Genomic DNA, 12,077 nt, shown 5'->3' on the forward strand with positions numbered 1-12,077 from the left:
ACATATACTATATATTAAAAACATATAAGTACACATATATTTTATAAATAAGTTTTTGAAAATGTTAAATTACATTTTTTACATCTGGATGGTTAACTGTTAAATGTTTGCCAGTTTCCCCCATTTAGATTTGTAATTTTTATCTTTTAAAATAAAATGTGGGCAAAAATATAAATGAACAACAGATATATAAAAAAGAACAGATGTGGATTATACTGCTTTCTTAACATATTGATGAGTTGACTTCCAAAATTCTGTTATGATCATCCTGTTCTAAACCTACAATACATTTATAACACTTTAGGATAAGTTGCTGCTTTGACCAGTGATGCAGACAGGAGTGGTGTCTGTGCTGTCTGTATGCTGCTGTTTCTGACTGTTTCATATATTCAAGATGGAAGACGAGTGGTCTGATGATTTGGACTAGGAATCAGAAAGCCCCTAATGTAATGTGCAGAAAGATTGGTTGCTATGAAACCATTTGAGTGTCAGCAGAAGGGGAGTACAACAGCCTGGCACCTGTGTTTACCAAAGGGAAAAGCTTCCAACACAGCATGAGTCCAGTGTGACCTATTTGTTTTCTCTCTGAAAATAATATGAACATTCAGCTTAACACCTGATGTCCTATTTGCCTCTCTCACCCACTTCTTTGTGGTCAAAGGAACACTTGAAAAGCTCCACATCTCTGAAGCAATCTTGTAATTGCTGGCTAAAAGGTGCAAAAATACAATCCGCTCCTGATAAATTTAAAATCACTTTTTAATACCAAAAATGTAAATCATTTAAAATATATTATATGATTTGAAAGTAATTTTATATAGATAGAGATATAGAGAGAGAGAGCTAGAGAGAGCTATGGAGATAGAGATAAGAGATATATAAAATTTTCTCCCCAAGAATTTTGTTTTATATATAAATATTTTGGATGCTTCAACCTTCATTCTCAAAATATTCAACATGTATCTGGTGGGACTGGAGCTCGGCACAGGCACTTACACCAGTGTAGAGCTTACTGTACTTGTCAAACTTATCACAAGTATTTAAAAGATATTTTTATATTTCTGCCCATATTATCAAATATAATGTTAAATATTAATAGTGGCGCCATAACCACCCGCATAAAGAGCTCCACTATTCTGACAAGCATGTTGATTCGCAGCCATCGGCAGCTCATAGTATAACTTGAGTGCTGCTAGTCGTAAATCAGCAGCACAGTAAAACTGCAACATAAGTGACTAAGAAGGAGAGACTTCAGTTTTGGAGATGAAGAATACCATGGCACTGTGAGGGAAATGAAGCAGAACTTAGAAAGCAGATTGGCTCAGGACAAATTGCATTGACATCTAGAGGGAGAAATTGGCTAACCCCTGAAACTGGGCGCGGGGATCGCGGTAAGCGATTAAACCGCAACCGTTTATTGCATTGCATGCAGCACTGTAAATTTGTGCTGCCTGCTGCTTTACATGAATGCTGTGTGCAGCCAGCACTACCCGCGTTGTTCATTGGCTGCCTGCATCAGCAGGGGTCCTAACACCGGGAGTGGCTAGTGCTACTTAAAGGCAGCCTGCGCCTCTTAAAGGGGAGCTGCACTGTGGCTGCAAGAAGTGGTGGGATTGTTTTCAAAGCTCACCCTGTGCTCTGATACTTTGAGCAATGTCTGAACATGCGAGAGAGCGGGTGCCAAGGTTTTTAGACACTGCACTAGAGGTCTTGGTGGAAGTGGTGGAAAGAAGGAGAGATGTCCTGTACCCGCAGGGGGGTAGGAGGCCTTCCAGACATATGCTCGGGAGGCAGTGGGAACAAATGGCGGCAGAGGTCAATGCTAGGAGTATTTCTCCAAGAACATGCATGCAGTGCAGGAAGAAGTTTAATGATCTCACACAAGTTATCAAGTTCAGTGAGTTCATCTTCACATGGTATATTCTACCAACTGCACCACCAGCCTCATCCACTACTCAATTCACTACACCTCCATCAGCTACCTACCAACAATCTCTATCAATCAGTACTCTACCCTTCAATTCATATGCTTCAATTCACCCTCAAACAGTTAGCACTGTTGCAAGCCTCGCACCCACAACTCACAGTTTGCATACACTGGCAACGATTTAAACATGACAGCCACATCACCCAAAAATATTGCACAACACTCACTGACACACCTCCCTCTTTCTTGCAGGAGAAGGTGGTGGATAACAGCAAGCAGCAGCAAAGAACTGGAGGAGGACAAGCGTGCCGGAAGTGTGTCAGTGAGTTGTGGGTGCGAGGCTTGCAACAGTGCTGTTTGAGGGTGAAGTAAAGCATATGAATTGAAGGGTTGAGTACTGATTGATAGAGATTGTTGGTAGGTAGATGATGGAGGCGTAGTGAATTGAGCAGTGGATGAGGCTGGTGGTGCAGTTGGTAGAATATGGAGGAGACAATGCTGGGAAGGGGATTCACTGAGGCTGTGGCCACTGACGGGGCTGAAAGGATTGATGATGAGGGTATCTGCATACCTAATCCTCCTTCTCTCATCCCACTTTTCCTTCATTCCTCAATCTCTTCTGACTTAGAAGCTGCAGATGGTGTAAGCACGCACTTTTTACTTTTTACAATCCCCTCACTACAACCCAACCCTTGTCCCTTTTTCATTTCAGATACCTGAGAACTGGAGCCTTCCCAGTCAGTGGAGGAAGAGGAAGAAGACAGTGAAGATGAAGAGACACCATCACTCAATCTTACACTCATAGCCACCAGCTCAGAAACTGACACTTCATGTATTTTAGAGGCTAGGATAGAGGAGGGATCTCCACATAGTCAGACACCAGGCACAAGTGGACAGGAGCAAGGGAGGGGAGAAAGGATAGCGCAGGTGCCAGCTTGCCGGAGGGCAAGGTCACACACTAGTTCTGCTGCAAAGGACTCAGGTGAGGACTTCGTTGGGGCAGGCTAAAGAAGAAGGCTGATAGGTGTACATAACCAAATGCTTGGTGCACTGGAAAGTCTGCCAGAAAGCCTACACTCAATGTCAAGGAGCATGGAAGAGCCCAGCACCAACTTGGCACAGGCCTTTGCGCAGAGTTTGGAGCCCACCATTTCCTACGTGGAACGGGTGGTCATCTCCATCAGCACACCTGTGGAACCCACCATGATGCAGCGTCTGATGGCCGATGTCACAACTTCCATTGCAGCATAAACAGCTTCCATCAAAGGTCTGCGTGCTGCAGTGGAGCTCAGACAGCTGCCATCATGGCTCTGGATACCACTGTTCAAAGCAGCTCCCAGGGCATCACATCAGTCCATCAATCTGTTCTCCAACAGATTAGCAGGATTGCTGAGCTCTGCCCCGGGAGAGTGGCAGTGGTCCCATGGAGCACAAACCTGCTATCGTCTCTCAGGATAACAACATTCCTGCTCCCACCCCTGCCACTCCTCCAGTGCCCTTGCTGGTGCCAGTCAGCCAGCCGATCCAGACTGCTGCTGCCCAGGCCGAAATGGTGCTGTCTGAAGCCAACCTACTAGGCCCAGAATTGCTTGAGGTCACCCTCCAAGGCCAACTGCAGTCTAGTCAATCGGAGGTCAGGAGCCTTCCACCACCCATGCTGTTGGCGAAGCACCTTGTAGGAGCACTAGGAGAGACAAAGGCACACAGAAGACAGGCACTAAGGGAATGCACAAGGGTGATTAGTTTTTTTTGTATGCATTATGTCGTAATTGAATTTATAAATTTGGATTGGAATGTGTATTATCTGCTGGTTTTTATTTTTGTGTTATCAGAAAGAAGACAATGTGATGGTCAGTAATAGATAAAAGATAAGGTAAGTTCTCCACTTTCTGTTGCACTTCCTCCTGCGCCATTTCCTCCTCCTCCTCCTACTCTTCCTCGTGCTCCTGCTCCTCAGCTTCTCGCCTAATATGTGGTGGCAAGGGCTGTTCCCTCATAATGGCCAGGTTGTGCAGCATGCAGCATACTACCACAAATCTTGATACCCACTCAGCTGAGGACCACAGGCTCCTCCAGAGCGGTCCAGGCAGAGGAAACGTTGCTTGAGGATGCCAATAGTGTGCTCTATAATGTTCCTTGTGATAGCATGGCTCTCACTGTAAGCCTGCTGTGCACGTGTGCATGGGTTCTGGACTGGAGTGAGGAGCCATGTCACCAATGGATAAACCTTACTGCCCAGTAGCCAGCCTTCGACTTGCCGTGGTGGTTCAGCTGGCACAGAGGACTGCCAAAGAATGAAGGAATCATGACTGTTGCCAGTATGATGGGCATTCACCTGTATGATGCACTGCCTGTGGTCGCACACCAGCTGCACATTAAGGGAATGGAATCCCTTTTGGTTCAGGAAAATGGCAGAGTTCACATGAGGCGTACACAGGGCAATGTGCATGCAGGCAATGGCATCCTGCACCATGTGGAAGCTTGCAATCCATACAAACCCATATGCTCGCTCTGGCTGCTTGTTTCTGGCAAGAGGGAATGAGATGAAGCTGTCTCTCTTTATATAGAGAGCCTCAGTGACCTCCCTAATGCAGCAGTGCACTGCAAACTGTGAGATGTTGCTTATATCTCCAGTAGCAGCCTGGAAGGAGCCAGATGTATAAAAATTAAGAGGCACAGTCTCCTTGACAGCCACAGGCAATGCGGTCCTTGCCTTGCTTTGAGGTTGTAGACATGGTTGCAGCAGTTGGCAGATTTCAGTCACAAAATCTTTAGTGAAGCAAAGACGTCTCAAGCATTGATCCTCACTGAAGCTGAGGTAAGAGAATTTCTCCCTATAGGCCCTCGGAGGATATGGCCTCCTGCTGAGAGCCTTTCTCCCCCTCCTCCTCCCTCTTTTAGCAGCTTGTCCTGCACTGTGTGACCTCTCTTCATTCTCCCAGTCATGCTCAATGCCAGAGGAAGGCTTACCAGGCCACCCATGTCTGAAAGCAACATGTTTCAGCACATCCTGGGATGGCAGGAATGACGTATGAGGAGAGATTGGGTTGATTGGGCTTATACTCGCTGGAGTTTAGAAGAATGAGAGGGGATCTCATTGAAACTTATAAAATTCTAACAGGACTAGACAGACTAGATGCAGGAAGGATGTTCCCGATTGCAGGGGAGTCCAGAACCAGGGGTCACAGTCTAATGATAAGGGGTAAGCCATTTAGGACAGAGATGAGGAGGAATTTCTTCACCCAGAGAGTGGCGAATCTGTGGAATTCTCTACCACAGAAGGCAGTTGAGGCCAATTCATTAAATATATTCAAGAAGGAGTTAAATATATTTCTTAAGGCTAAAGGGATCAAGGGATATGGGGAGAAGGCAGGGACAGGGTACTGAGTTTGGATGATCAGCCATGATCTCATTGAATGGCGGAACAGGCTTGAGGGGCCGAATGGCCTACTCCTGCTCCTATCTTCTATGTTTCTATGTTTCTATGTAAGTCAACAAAAAAGCACTTCAGCACCAGCCAGACCACTCCCTGTAGAGTATTGAAACTTTAAGACAGTATAGTAAAGCTCCAAAAATGTGTACAATTGCACCAGCAGCCAGAAGGAATAATCCAGCAACTAACCTGTAAGCAGTTCATAATCCCTTTAAGTAGCACTGGTGGGGGTGGGGGGTCCTTCATGCCATTTAACGTCATGCTCAGCTGTGCGAGGTTAAGACAGGGCATAGGCTGGAGCATGGCGTTCGAAAATGTCAGTGATGGCGACAAATCAGCGTTGCACACTGATTAATAATCTGCCTGCTGCGCATGCTGCTGTTGGTTGTTAGCTGCGTGCACACAAACTGCTTTACCAATATGGCATCCGCCGCACTTCCCATCGGAACGTGCACCTCACATATCATTTCCGAGTGTTAGGAGGCCGCGTAGCTCCTAGAAAACAGGCACTACAGAGCCCAATTTCGCCACCCTAGTATCTGGATTTGAATCCAGTCCAACTGTTGCATTGAAAGACAAGCTTCCCAACTATAAATATCCTATGTCAAGTGAGTTTGGGCAGTCTGATTTCCACTTAGTATTGGGCTTTAAAGGCAACTATAATAAATGAAATCTAGAAATAGCCCTTGATGGTATAATCTTAACAAAATGATGTGGCATTACTCTGTCCACTATTTTAACATAGACAACCTATATGTTCAACTTCACATTCACTTCATTTCTCTTCTGGCTCCTGAGATAGAAGTGGAATCGTTTATCAACAATAAATGGTCATTAACATTGAAAAATTATGTCCATTTGTTAAAGGTTAATACAATTACATTTTAGTTTACCTACCCACACTCTTAAAATTTCTAGCCATTAATAAAACAAAGCTGAATAATCAAAGACTTTCTATTTGCTGCAAAACTCAACTCTATTTAATTGAAAAAATAACTAAAGTAAAGATGATGAAAGATCCTCTATCTCTGTCAGCTTTATGTGCTTTCTGAAGGTTATAGAACACAAAATAAAAGCTACAACAGATGTCAAATCATTTCTTTCTCTCACACACACACATACAAACCTGTTTAAAAGCTCAATAACATTTATTTGAATAAACCTTGTGAAATTTTCCCTCCAATTTTTTTGAGAATTTAATGAAAGAACACAAGCATTAAAGCCCAACTAAATCAATGGTTACATGGTCTTTGTTCAAAATTGAGAAAGAACGTTGCATAAATTGCTAGAAGCCAAAGAAGAATGTTCCAGCAGTTCAGTTGAATGAATGGTACTGAGGCATTCTGGGAAACTAGGTACATGCTCAGAACAAACAGAATCACAGATGTAGACAAATATATCAAGTCCAAGCCAAAGCCTTTGGTAGAAGCTAAAGCCTTCCTACATTACAACAGTAACTACACTTCAAAAGTACTTCATTGGCTGTAACGTGCGTTGGGACAACCGGTGGTCGTGGAAGGCGCTACTGTACATAAATGCAAGTGTTTCTTTCTTTCTGGTAAGGACTTTAATGAAGGAATTAGAGGATACAAAATACAATTCTACAGATAAATGCAATCATATTATTGTAAAATATATATATTATTTAAAACCTTATTAGAAATTTTAACGTGGGGGAAAAAACATACTTTTTTCCAGAAAGCATTTGAGTGATGTGTGGGGGAGGAGGAAGTGATAATACAGCACTCAATGCTGTACAAAACTCAATGATCAAATTAACACTGGAAATCCCATTAGAGAACCATCTACCGGGAGATGTAACAACTCAGTGTGGACATTTTACATTGGAATTCCCATAGGAATTTTCAATCAATGACGCAATCACGTACAAATTTTAGCATATCACAGATATGTTTGGTACGATGTGTGTTGGATAAAAGTGAAACAATTCATTCATGTATGGGTATCAATGACAGTTTTGACTGATATGTATATAATGGATACATATGTACCCATCCTAACAGATAATCCAATGCCTGTATTTCCGAGCAAAACAGAAAATGATGAAAGAGCTGGTAATGTTTATTTTCTGGTAGGTATCTCAGATGGCACACCAGCTGTATAAATATTGGTGCTCTCCTGTACTAATTGCATGTCTCCCTTGAACAGCACATGAAAATCACACCACTAGGAGCTGGACTGAAATCAGCAAATTCACTTGACTTCGAATCGCTAATAGCCATCAGAAAACAGAGAGGAGACTCATCCCATTGATTGGCTGAATTAAAACCCAACTCTCAAGTATCACCTATGGTCCCATCCACAATCTGGTATGCCAGAGTCATCGTGTGCCAATATGACTGGGTGGGCTCAACAAGGTCAATCAAGTTAAAATCGCGTGGATTGGCCGCATCTCGATGGAGGCGGGACTACAACCCCGAAAGTTGTAGTCCCGCCTCCTTCCCGACTTCTGAATGAAAATCACCTCCATTGTATGCCAATATGACTTATTGGCATTTGTGATCTTAGAAAATCAGATTTGCATTTAAGAATCTGTATTCTCAAATGAAAGAACACAAGCACAAAAGTCAAACTAAATCCATCTTTACATGATTGGCATTCATGATGTATGAATTAAATCAGTGCAGTGGCATTAAACTCAACTGAATAGGTGTTTTAAAAAAATTTAATGCATTTTACCCGGTTCCATAAATCTTCCACCTTTTTATGTCTAAAGTCGTTAATCTTTTTATATATATAATTAGCACACTGTCCAGTTAATGAAATGTACTTTTGCTGGGGACAAAGTAGTAATGTAGCATGTCGAGGCCCCCAAAGGGAACCCAAAACACACTGAGATCCCATCTCATTTGCATCACCATGGGAGCCAACTAGTAGAAACTAAAAGCTTCCCCATAGGGAAGGCAACAGAAACTGAAGGGAGAGTTAACCTCAGCCACTTTACTGCACACCTTAGTGGCCAGGTCCAGGTGGAGATCTGGAATCACGTTACAGGTTCATCCTGTAGAGTGAGAAAGTATAGGGCAAACAGAAGCATTTAAATGGGATACAAGAGGGTAGGTAAACAATGGCAGAAAAAGAACTGAAAACGTAAAAGGGTTAGAATCGCTTATAAATTCTGTTAAAAAATGTCTCCTGTTTTCTTTAGCACACTTTTGGGAAAACAACATTTTGCTCTGTGCACTCTCTGTATGATTGAATGTACTAAAAATAATGCTAAACTAAATTTGCCTGCAGTAATTCTTCTGAACTGCTTGTTGAGCTGCTAACCTTGCAATTAATGAGCTCATACCTTGGCAGTTGCTGTAGTGGAGTGTACAGTATTGTACAGTAATACTTTTAGCTCTGATTGGCTCAGGTAACAGTGTGAGGCACCCAATCCATAAAGAAGGCCCTTTGCTAACTCATTTCTGTAATCCCAAGCATCCTGCCTTCTATCTATTTCATTAAAATATTTGCAATCATCACACGTTCATGGTGCATGGGAAAGCTGACCTCACACTTCCAAGATGTTACAGATGCAAGCTGTACATCACACTTCCAAAAACTCCTGTCACTCTTACTTGATTGCCTCAAATAACCATTGGATTCACTCAAATCTAATCAAGTAGGAAAGCTATCAATCACAAGCCAGCAGCCCACACGGACCCATCCAATTAAATTTCTCTGTCTCTTCTTCCAAAGCTACCAATCAGGAATAAGCAACTGTTACAAAATGGACGAATCAAATCACTCGAACTGTATTTTCAAACTGCTTTAGGTTGCCATTTTCTTTCCTCATTAAAGTCAACATATATAGGTAATTTTTATCATGGGGGGAAAAATTGCAGTTATGGGGAAGGGGCAGGCGAGTGGGACTAATTGGATAGGTCTTTCAAAGAGCTGGTACAGGCACCATGGACCGAATGGCCTCTTTCTGTGATGTATCATTCTATGATTCTATAATTTTCTGCTTTCTCACTCATGGCTCAGAGAATCACACGCTTGAACTACAAATTGAGATATCGGGCATGGAGAACAGTGTACCAGTTACACATTCTGCCTGATTTTCTGTCAATGAATACATGGAAAACTGGGCAGGCTGCATAACACGTGTGCTAACGTCGACCACCAATATTCCTATATGCCCTCTCAGCATGTGATCTCCGGTGCCAAAAGGGAAAGTTTTACTCCAACATGTACATCATAACAAGCACACAGAAAGATAAATTAAACTTATCTGTAAAATTAATAAATTATGCAAAAAAATACCTGCAGACCTTCCTGTCTCGCTCCAAGGCCAGGTAATTGAATTTTGATCCAGTCATGGAGTTGGAAATTTCACCACTGTCTTGATTGTTGGATATTTTCAGCTTCTGCAAATAAATTCTGCCTTAAAAAAAGAATTGCATCGTAAATGGAGTAGTCTTCACACAGCTCCTGTGAAACTACAATACACAGAAGAACCAGAAAAATAAATAAAAAATTATTCTTCAACTAGGCCTATAGATAGATTATGTGATAGAACTGCAGCCTGGGAGTTTTAGTTTTCAGCTTGTTCCTACAGAGCAACAATCATAGGGTACTTACATTGAATGTACAGAACAGAAACAGGCCATTCGGCCCAACTGGTCCATGCCGGTGTTTATGCTCCACACGAGCCTCCTTCCACCCCTCTTCATCTAACCTTATCAGCATATTCTTCTATTCCTTCCTCTCTCATGTGCTTATTATCTAGCTTCCCCTTAAATGCATCTATGCTATTTGCCTCAACTACCCCTTGTGGTAGTGAGTTCCACATTCTAACTGCTCTCTGAGTAAAGAAGTTTCTCCTGAATTCCCTATGGGATTTATTAGTGACTATCTTAAATTTATGACCAGTAGTCTTGGTCTCCTGCACAAGTGGAAACATCTTCTCTACTTCTACCTTATTGAACCCCTTCATCATTTTAAAGACCTCTATCAGGACACCCCTCAGCTTTCTCTTTTCTAGAGAAAAGAGCCCCAGCATGTGCAGTCTTTCCTGATAGTTATAACCTCTCAGTTCCAGTATCATTCTTGTAAATCTTTTTTGCGCCCTCTCCAGTGCCTCTCAATCCTTTTTGTAATAGAAGTGTGATCTAACCAAGGTTTAATACAAGTACTGTAAAAATACGTGACAACCAGACAGAACATTGACAAATAACAACGGTGTAGCAAAAGTGGCAGTGAACAAAATGTTTTGTTTACAGTGTGGTATAATCATTTAATAAAAATTCTGATATAGAGGCATTTGGAATAAGGTCTTTTTGTGTCATTGATGGTAAGTGATGTTATCATCACGGTGCGAGGCAGATGTTTATGTGGCTCATTGACGCTGAGCTTGGACATCACTGCTGGATGACGTCAGCCATGGAGCACAGCAAACAACCCCCTGGTTCATGTGTCAGTCACTGAAAATTCAATAGTAGGGAGACCTCATCGTCCATGGAGGGGGGGGGGCGCACACAGTTGCTCAAGAACTTAATACCGGCAGAAGTGCATTCAGAGGTTTGCAGACTCCAACAGAAGCTGTGAATGTTGTTTAAAAAAAATAACAGGGCACATTGCACAGCTGCAAAAGAAGCATTTGAGAGAGGTATATAAAATGCAAGGGAGCATAGATTCAAACCCATCAAAGATAGGGAAATTCTGCCAAGAGTGATCACCGTACGGAATAGATTCCCAAGGAGAACCGGGAGGTAAAAACCCTGAAATCTTTCAACAGTTGGATGCTGAAATGCGGGGGGCAAGGGGTGGTGTGGGGGGCAGGAGGGTTGGTTGGACTTTAGAATCGTCACTGCTGCATGAACAAAAATGAGCCAAATGGTCTTCTTCCGTAATTATCCTGCGATCATACTTTCCATTCCACTCTGTGGGGACCTGCAACAGCAGGATTGAGCTGATCAGAATAATCATGGCTTTGAACTTACATATCACTCTGTGATGCAATGTCAACATATTAGAATGCAAACACACCACAAAAAATGGTACTGCATTATGTGTTAATTCATTAATCAAGGCAAAACAAAAAGTGTAGGCATTTGCTTTGTGATCTGATGTAGTAAGTGTGATCAACACTTCAGGGCAGCCGGTTACAGATACTTGCCCAATATCCTTGGTTATAGAGGTGGCTTTGGAACTATGGGAGTAAGTCGTGTGAACAAATTACAGCTAGAAGTATTTGCACTAATCCACACTGACACGAAGCCACCAGAGACATGAACATTTTGGTTTAAGTAACATTTTACATCAATGCACTGGCAGTCTGCACAGCAAGATCTATCATGGTGCATTAGAAAACAGCCACACATGCACAGATGTCACAAAAAAACTATCGTTTTGCGAAGAGACAACTTGAGGCAGCAATGCCAAAATATCTGATCAAGGGGACTAGGTGGCAGTGAAAGTTAAAATCTTCCCCACTGTCCTTCAATCTCTTGGCTTGAGTTCTCAGTTCAATTCAGATCTGTTGTTTGTAAAACATCATTTTAATTCCTGGAGCTAGGCTCAATTCAAACAGTACAAAATGTCTATAGTTCCAGATAAAATGGAAAGTTCTTCAATTCAATACCACCCACATTAATAAGCAAAAAACTATCAAACTCTGACTCTCCCTCTCCCTCCCACACCCAAGGGATGCTGCATCATCCCTTTTGTCTTTTAATCTCACCAGCCTTTTACCCTATCACAGAACTT

At 42.4% G+C, this 12,077-nt stretch overlaps 1 protein-coding gene across 10 annotated transcripts in view; it reads right to left on the minus strand.

Annotated features, from left to right (window-relative positions):
* LOC147112361 (protein eyes shut homolog) overlaps nt 1-12,077 on the minus strand; it is a 2,879,641-nt gene that overhangs the window by 2,567,056 nt on the left and 300,508 nt on the right. For 8 of the 10 annotated variants that reach the window (XM_085996552.1, XM_085996547.1, XM_085996551.1 and 5 more), the window contains exon 2: nt 9,633-9,753. The gene's annotated coding sequence lies outside the window, so the exon portion shown is untranslated. The remainder of the gene's footprint in view (nt 1-9,632; nt 9,754-12,077) is intronic. The other 2 variants (XM_085996548.1, XM_085996549.1) reach the window with 2 other exon arrangements.

This window comes from Somniosus microcephalus, chromosome 9, assembly GCF_052327205.1.
Source record: "Somniosus microcephalus isolate GS21.2 chromosome 9, FLI_Smic_1.0, whole genome shotgun sequence".
NCBI classification, from domain to species: Eukaryota; Metazoa; Chordata; class Chondrichthyes; order Squaliformes; family Somniosidae; genus Somniosus; species Somniosus microcephalus.